This window comes from Gigantopelta aegis, unplaced genomic scaffold (genome assembly GCF_016097555.1).
Source record: "Gigantopelta aegis isolate Gae_Host unplaced genomic scaffold, Gae_host_genome ctg8752_pilon_pilon, whole genome shotgun sequence".
Taxonomy (NCBI): Eukaryota; Metazoa; Mollusca; class Gastropoda; order Neomphalida; family Peltospiridae; genus Gigantopelta; species Gigantopelta aegis.
Genome location: NW_024536721.1, coordinates 1 through 6,791, shown reverse-complemented (window position 1 = coordinate 6,791; position 6,791 = coordinate 1). Strand labels below are relative to the sequence as shown.

The following is a 6,791-nucleotide window of genomic DNA, read 5'->3' as shown; positions in this document are numbered from 1 at the left end:
GGCCAAGAGTAAAATTTGCCCAACGAACGCACGCCGAGAGGAAAACCTTCACTCGAGGAAGACCTTGGGATATATAAAAAAAGGGCGAACCGGAAAAAAGGCATGCTCTCGGCCTTTGGCTAAGACCAAAGTTAGTATTCTGTTCTTATCAGCTAAATTGAACGCCTCCATTGGGGGACATCGATATTAAATGATTTTGAAAAAGGGGGTGAGGTGCCGGGGCTTGCTCCGCCCTCACCAGGGTGACCCGGTTTGCAGTATTCCGGGAATGGCCCACCCTATTTAAAAAACCAAAAAACAGTTAAAATCCAGCCTTTGCGTTGAGAGCGCGGTAATGCTCTTAAACCCCCTCAAACACACAACCCCCCCCCCCCCCTCCCCGAGCCAGTGGCCAGACCCGCACATTTAAAAAAAAAAAAAAAAAAAAAAAAAAAACCAACCCCAAAAAACCAAATGAAAAAAACACCAAAAAAAAACCCACATGGCCTCCAAAATTTATTCATTGACGGAACGTTGCTAAAACGCGTGTTCGAAGACGAGCGCAGCCCCGTTGAAGAAGGTAAAGCAAAGCCAAGCCAAAGGGGTTCATCTGAAAAGAGTAGTGCCACCATGGTAGGGACGCGCACGGTAGAGGTGAGCGAGAAGAAACGACCGTTTGCCGTCGCACGGCGAAATGCGTGCGCGCGGCGACGGGGGGCCAAGAGTAAAATTTGCCCACGAACGACGCCGAGAGGAAACCTGTCACTCGAGGAAGACCTTTGGGATATAGTAAAAAAGGGTCGAACCGGCAAAAGCATCGCTTCTCGGCCTTTTGGCTAAGATCAAAGTGTAGTATCTGTTCTTATCAGCTAATATCTGATACGTCCTCCATTGGGGGACATCGATATTAAACTGATTTTTGAAAGGGGGTGAGGTGCCCGGGGCTTGCTCCGCCTCACCACGGGTTGACCGGTATTGCAGTACTTCCGGGAATGGCCCACCACTATTTTAAAGAAACCAAAAACAGTTGAAATATCCAGCCTTTGCGTTGAGAGCGCGGTATATGTGCTCTTACACACCCTACACACACACAACCACCCCCCCCCCCCCCCTTCCCACGAGCCTAGCTTGGCCAGACCCGCACATTTAAAAAAAAAAAAAAAAAAAAAAAAAAAAAAAAACCAAAACCAAAAACCAAAAAAAAACCAAAATAAAAAAAAACAAAAAAAACACACATGGCCTCCAAAATTTCATCATTGAACGGAATTCGTTGCTAAAACGCGATGTTTCGAAGACATGGACGTCGCAGCCACGTGAAGAAGGTAAAGCAAGCCAAGCAAAATGGGTTATCTGAAAAGAAAAGAGTAGGGCCACCTACATGGTAGGGACGCGCAAAGTAGAGGTAGAGCGACGAATGAAACGACCGTTGGCCGTGCACGGCGAAATGCGCCTGCGCGCTGGCCGAGACGGCCGAGCCGAAGTTTATTAGAGTAACAATTTTCGACAACGAGAGCAGCCCCGCCGCGAGGGAAAACCTCGTTCACTGAGGGGGAAGACCTTTGACGGATTATAGGTTTACAAAAGGGTTAGTGGTGCTGACCGCCAGTAAGGCCATACGGCTATCTCCGTGGCGCTCTTTTATTTGGCTAAGATCAAGTTGTTGTATTAGTATCTGTTCTTATCAGCTTAATATCTGACTACTGCCTACATGGCCGGGGAATCGATTATTTAAACGGATTTTTTTGATAAGAGGGGTGAGGGGACCTGGGGCTGGCCTCCGGCCCTTCCCCCGCGTGTGACCCAGCGTTATGGCAGTTACTGCCGGGAAATGAACCCCCTACACTATTTTAAAGAGCCCAAAAAACAGTTGATATCTCCTAGCCTAACTTTTATGCGTGTTTGATTCTTGGATTGAGCGCTGGGCGTACGAGTTTATGTGCTCTTACACACCCTCTACTACACATCAACGCCACCCCCCCATCCCCCCACCCCCCCCCTCGCCTTAACATCGCCTTCGCCCCCTCAACATACCCCCCCGTCCCCCCCCCCCTGTGCCTGCTTCTTCTCCGCCACTCCTTACCCCCCCCTGCTCAGCGTCCGACCTATCACCACCCGATCTCTGCCCCACGCACCATGGCCTGCCGCCTGCAGTCCCCTGCAACCCCCATTCGTTGCTCCCCGCCCTACCCCTTGGCCCCACCCCCACACAGTCTCCCGCCCCCCCCCCCCTGCCTCTCCCTTACCCCCCCTGCAGGACCCGCCCTCCCAACGCCCCTCATCTGAAAAGCCTTCTGCCCGCCTCCCTCGACTCCATCCACTATATCAACGCCCCTCCGCCACCCTTCATGAAATCCCCTGCTCTGCTTGATGCCCGGCGCCACAATTCGTCGCCCGGACGCTCCCCCCCCCCCCCACCCCCCAGACCTCCGCCCCCCCTTGCACTACCACCCCGCCGCCCCCCCTTCGGCGTCCCACCAACGCCCCCCCTCTCCTTTCCTAGCGTCCGCTCCCCCCCCCCCTCGACCCCCCCCCGCGTCCCAACCCTACTCCCCCCCCCCCCCCCCCGCCTCATCCCACCCCCCCCCCCCCCCTCTCACCCCACCCTCACCCCCCCCCCCCCCCCCCCTTATCCACTTACACCCCACCCCCCCCCTCCCCCCCCCACCCCCCCCCCCCCCCCCATTTTTGACAGGGGGTGACCCCACCCCCGCCCTTGATCAGCCCACACCCCCCCCCCCACACCCCCCTCCCACCCCTCTCTCCCCCCCCCACACCCCCCCCACTCACCCCCCCCCCCCCCCCCCCCCCACCCCCACCCCCCCCTCCCCCCCCCCCCCCCCCCCCCCCACCCCCCCCAACTTCATCCCCCCACCCCCCCCCCACCCCCCCCCCCCCCCCCCCCCCCCCCCCCCACACCCCTCCCCCCCCCCCCCCCCACCCCCCTCCCCCCCACCCTGCCCCCCCCTTCCCTACGCAGCCTAGACTTGAGCAAGCAGACAATTAAAAATGAATAAAAAAAAACAAAAAAAAAACAGAGATAAAAAAAAAAAAAAAAAAAAAAAAAAAATAAAGACTAAACCCAAAAACCAAATGAAAAAAAACCACCAAAAAAAAAAAACTCACATGGACTCCAAAATTTCATTCAGTGACGGATTACCGTTGCTAAAAAAACAGCTCGATGTTTCGAAGAAGACAGGACCGGCGCAGCCACGTTGGAGAAGGTAAAGGCAATAGACAAGCCAAGCAAGGGGTTCATTCTGAAAGAGTTACAAAGAGTGTAGTTCCACCATGGTAGGACGCGCACGCGCACAGGTAGAGGTAATAGGTAGCTAGTAGAGTAGGTTAGAAGCGAACACGAATGTGAATGAAACGACCGTCCCCGTTGCGGTTTTGCCGTCGCACTGCGAAATGCGCTGCGCCGCGGCGACCGTGGGGACCAAGAGAAAGAGGTAAAATTTGCCCAACGAACGCAAACGCCGAGGAGGGAACACCTGTCACTAGAGGGAAAGGCCGGAAGACCTTTGGGATATAGTAAAAAAAAAAAAGGTGGCCGTTTGAACCGGCAAAAAGGCATAGGCCTGTCTCAGGCCTTTTGGCTAAGATCAAAGTTGTAAGGATCTGTTCGTAATCAGCTGAACTTACTTCTTGATACGTCCGCCAATTGGGGGACATCGATAATAGTAAACTGATGTTTGAAAGGTGGTGTGGTGAGGTGCCCGGGGCTTGCTCCGCCCCCTCACCACGGGGTTGACCCGGTATCGTGCAGTACTTCCGGGAATGGACCCACCACTATTTTTTAAAAGAAAACCATTAAAAACAGTTGACAATCTCCAGCCTTTGCGGTTATGAGCGCGGTATATGTGCTCTTACACACGACTACACACACACCCACCCCCCCACCCCCCCCCCCTCCCCCCGAGCCTTCCACGAGCCTAAGACTTGGCCATTTCCAAAAAAAAAAAAAAAAAAAAAAAAAAAAAAAAAAAAAAAAAAACAAAAAAAAAAAAACCAACCCCAAAACCAAATGAAAAAAAAAACACCAAAAAAAAACACAATGGCTCCAAAATTTCAATCATTGACGGCGAAGCGGTGCCTAAAACGCGGATGTTTCGAAGACATGACGTAGCAGCCCACGTTGAAGAAGGGTAACCGCAACGCCAAGCAAATGTCGGTTCATCTGAAACAAGAAGGTAGTGCCACAACGGTAGGCGGAAGCGCAATAGGGTAGATAGGTGTAGTAGAGCGAACGACATTATAGGAATGTGAAACGGAACCGTTGCTCCGTTCGCCACCGGCGAAATTTGGCAGCGCTGCGCGCTCGGCGAATCGCGCGGAGGGCCCATAAGAGTACAAATTTGCCCAACGAACGCTACGCACGAGAGGGAGGAATCCTGTCAATCGAGGAAGACCTTTGGGATATAGGTTAAAAAAAGGGGGGCGTTCGAACCGGCACCAACAAACAAAAGGCATTTTCGCTTCTAGGCGGCCTTTTTGGCTTATGATCACAAGTGGGTAGCTAGTATCCGTTCTTATCAGCTTCAGACTCTGATAAACGTCTCCTTGGGGGGACATCCTACCATTGGGGGGCAATCGATTTTTTGATCTGATTTTTGTATGGTGCCGCGGTGAGGGTGCCCGGGGCTTTTGCTCCGTAACTCACTCACGGGGTTGAACCGGTTACCTGCCCAAGTACTTCCGGGGAAGAAGGAGCTACACCACTATTTTAAAGATAGAAAGAAACCAAACACAGTTGAACGATGCAAGCCTTTGCACGTGAAGAGCGTGGTCCGAGGCCCGGTATAGGTGCTGTAACAACCCACTAACACACACACAAAACCCCGCCCCCCCGCCCTTCACAAATCCCCCCCCCCCTCCTCCCTCCACGAGGCCTATGCTTGCGCCAGACCCGCCAAATTTAAAAAATAAAAAAAAAAAAAAAAAAAAAAATAAAAACAAAAAAAAAAATAAAAAAAAAACCCAAAAAACCATGAAAAAAAAAAAAAAAAAAAAAAAACAAACAAAAAAAAAAACCCACACATGGCCCTCCAAAATTTCATTCATTGACGGAAACTCGTTGCTGATAAAAAAACCGCGCGATCGTTTCGATGACACGATCGTCGCTATGCAGTTGAAGAAGAGTAAGAAGTTTAACGCAAAAGACCATCGAGCACATGGGCTTATTCTTGAAAGGGGAGTAGTGCCACACAATGGTAGGGACGCGCCACACATAGTAGGTTATGGTAGAGCGACGGAAGGAAACGACCGTTTGCCTTCGTCCCGTCGCACGGACGAAATGCGCCCTGAGAGCGGAGACAGCGGAGGCTACGTGTACCCAAGGAGTAACAAGTGACCCAACGAACGAAACGCCAGAGAGCGAAACCTGGACACCTGTCAACTCGTTAGGAAAACCAAGACCTGTGGGAATATAGTTAAAAACGGGTCGTTTCGAAAACGGCACAAAGGTCCATCGCTTCTCGGCCTTTGGTTTGGCTAAGGATCCAATAGTGCAGTATTCTGTTCTTATCAGCTTAATATCATGATACTGCTCTCCATTTGGGGGACACACATCGATAGTAAACTTGATTTGTGGAAAGGGGGGTGAGGGGTGCCCGGGGCGGGCTGCACGCCCCTCACCACGGGTTCGACCCCACGGGTTATTGCATGTATCTTCCGGGAACATGGCCACAACACTATTTTTAAAAGAAACCCAAAAATCAGTTTGGGAAATATCCAGCCTTGCGTTTTTGTGTTGATGGACCAGAGCGCGGTATATTTGCTCTTACACCACCCTACCCACCACACACCCTCCCCCCCCCCCCGCCCTTCCCACGAGCCTAGCTTGGCCAGACCCGAACATTTAAAAAAAAAAAAAAAAAAAAAAAAAAAAACCAACCCCAAAAACCAAATGAAAAAAAACACAAAAAAAAAAAACACAATGGCCTCCAAAATTTCATTCTTTGACGGAAATCGTTGTAAAACGCGGTTTCGAAGACATGACGTCGCAGCCATGAAGAAGGTAAAGCAAAGCCAAGCAATGGGGTTATTAAAAGAGTATGCCCCATGGTAGGGACGCGCAACAGGTAGAGGTTAGAGCGACGAATGAAACGACCGTTGCCGTCGCACGGCCGAAATGCGCTGCGCGCGGCCGGGCGCGGAGGCCAAGAGTAAAATTTGCCCAAGAAAGCACGCCGAGGGAAACCTGTCATCGAGGAAGACCTTTGGGAATAGTAAAAAAAAGGGTCGAACCGGCAAAAGGATCGCTTCTCGGCCTTTTGGCTAAGATCAAAGGTAGTATCGTTTTCAGCTTAATATCGATACGCCTCCATTGGGGGAAATCATATTAAAAGAATTTTGAAAGGGGGTGAGGTGCCGGGGCTTGCTCCGCCCTCACCACGGGTTGACCGGTATTGCGTACTTCCGGGAATGGCCCACCCTATTTTTAAAAGAAACCAAAAACAGTTAAATATCCAGCCTTTGCGTTGAGGCGGCGCGGTAATGTGCTCACACACCCTAACAAACCCACAACCCCCCCCCCCCCTCCCTTCCCACGGCCTAGCCCTTGGCCAGAACCCGCCACCTTTAAAAAAAAAAAAAAAAAAAAAAAAAAACCAAACCCCAAAAACCAAATGAAAAAAAACACAAAAAAAAAACACATTGCCCTCCAAAATTTATTCATTGGACGGAACGTTGCTAAAACGCGATGGTTTCGAAGAATGACGTCGCAGCCACGTTGAAGAAGGTAAAGCAAAGCCAAAGCAATGGGTTCATCCTGAAAAGATAGTGCCACCAAGGGTAGGGAACGCGCACAGGTA

General features: G+C 51.4%; 1 non-coding gene and 5 pseudogenes across 1 annotated transcript; all 6 read left to right on the top strand.

The window, feature by feature from the left end:
• Window positions 1-102: 102 nt before the first annotated feature.
• LOC121367081 lies at window positions 103-282 on the top strand (annotated as a pseudogene).
• A 513-nt stretch (window positions 283-795) lies between these two features.
• LOC121367078 lies at window positions 796-985 on the top strand. Its single transcript, XR_005957311.1, has one exon. It is a non-coding gene; the product is annotated as a U2 spliceosomal RNA (small nuclear RNA).
• Window positions 986-1,598: 613 nt separating this feature from the next.
• Window positions 1,599-1,820, top strand: LOC121367079 (annotated as a pseudogene).
• A 1,733-nt stretch (window positions 1,821-3,553) lies between these two features.
• On the top strand, window positions 3,554-3,771 carry LOC121367082 (annotated as a pseudogene).
• A 1,674-nt stretch (window positions 3,772-5,445) lies between these two features.
• On the top strand, window positions 5,446-5,651 carry LOC121367083 (annotated as a pseudogene).
• Window positions 5,652-6,235: 584 nt separating this feature from the next.
• On the top strand, window positions 6,236-6,416 carry LOC121367080 (annotated as a pseudogene).
• The last annotated feature ends 375 nt before the right edge of the window (window positions 6,417-6,791 follow it).